Raw genomic sequence first — 1,501 nt, forward strand, 5'->3', positions numbered from 1 at the left:
CAGTGTTCCATCACCCTCACTGAGAAGAAGTTTCTTCTCAGGTTTAAGTGGAACCTCTTGTGTTCCAGTTTGTACCCATTTCCCCTTGTCCTATCATTGTTTGCCACTGAGAAGAGCCTGGCTCCATCCTCGTGACACTCCCCCTTTATATATTTATATACACTAATAAGGTCACCCCTTAATCTCCTCTTCTCCAAACTATAGAGACCCAGCTCCCTCAGTCTTTCCTCATAAGGGAGATGCTCCACTCCCTTGATCATCTTAGTTGCCCTGCGCTGGACTCTCTCCAGCAGGTCCCTGTCCTTCTTAAACTGAGGGGCCCAGAACTGGACACAATATTCCAGATGAGGTCTCACCAGGGCAGAGTAGAGGGGAAGGAGGACCTCTCTCGACCTACTAACCACCCCCCTTCTAATACACCCCAGGATGCCATTGGCCTTCTTGGCCACAAGGGCACAGTGTCGGCTCATGGTCACCCTGTCGTCCACCAGGACCCCCAGGTCCCTCTCCCCTACACTGCTCTCTAACAGGTCGTTCCCCAGCCTATACTGGAACCTGGGGTTGTTCCTGCCCAGATGCAGGACTCTACACTTTCCCTTGTTATATTTCATCAAGTTATTCCCCGCCCAGCTCTCCAGCCTGTCCAGGTCCCTCTGGATGGCAGCACAGCCTTCTGGCGTGTCGGCCACCCCTCCCAGCTTAGTGTCATCAGCAAACTTGCTGATAGTACACTCAATTCCCTCATCTAAATCGTTGATGAATATGAAAGAAAAGTATTGATTTTGCTAAAACACCATGTGTTTTAACTCTTGAATTTTTTTTTTCTTTATGTAGCCCTCTGTGTTTAAAAGCCTTTGCCACCAGTGTGTGGAGAAAGCAAATCTTACAGTTTCTTGCATCATATGGATCCCTGAAAATTTATTAAACCTATAAAAAGATAAAACTTTTTTTTCATAAATGGACTATATTGGCTCTAAATAATGTTTTTATCCTAAAAGGGAAGCAAAACAATTTAAAGTAAATTTCAGTGTAGTGTTTGTGTTTTTCCCTCTAAGCAGTAGTCATATCTGACCAAACATTATTACATCAAAATGACATACCAGCTCTCTAGTTGTAAAAGTTGAACTTCTTGGTGTAATTCAAAGCTACTAAAGGTACAGTTCAAATGCCAGCATGTGTAATGCTTGGGAATGCTGGGATTGTCTTTTCCATGATTATTATTAGTGTTTTAAAACAATCATTTAAGATGCACTTAATTTTCTTAGTCATTAATTGCTTGTATTATTTACATGCACCAAAATAGTAATTCCCATTGAAAATAAAGAAATTCAGAAAACACCTTTTTTGTTTTGTTTTGTTTTTTTTTTTTTTTTTCAGTTTAGCCATTGAATTAAACAAAAATAAGCAGACTCAATCTGGAAAAGGGGCTATTATGTCACTCAGGCTCAAAATGTAACAAACAGGGAATTTTTGGCCTTTTTTCCTTAATGCTGTGTGGTAT

Source organism: Neopsephotus bourkii, unplaced genomic scaffold, assembly GCF_033783945.1.
Source record: "Neopsephotus bourkii isolate Nb327-2 ecotype Australia unplaced genomic scaffold, CSIRO-AGI_Nbou_v1 NB_636, whole genome shotgun sequence".
In the NCBI taxonomy this organism is placed as follows: domain Eukaryota; kingdom Metazoa; phylum Chordata; class Aves; order Psittaciformes; family Psittacidae; genus Neopsephotus; species Neopsephotus bourkii.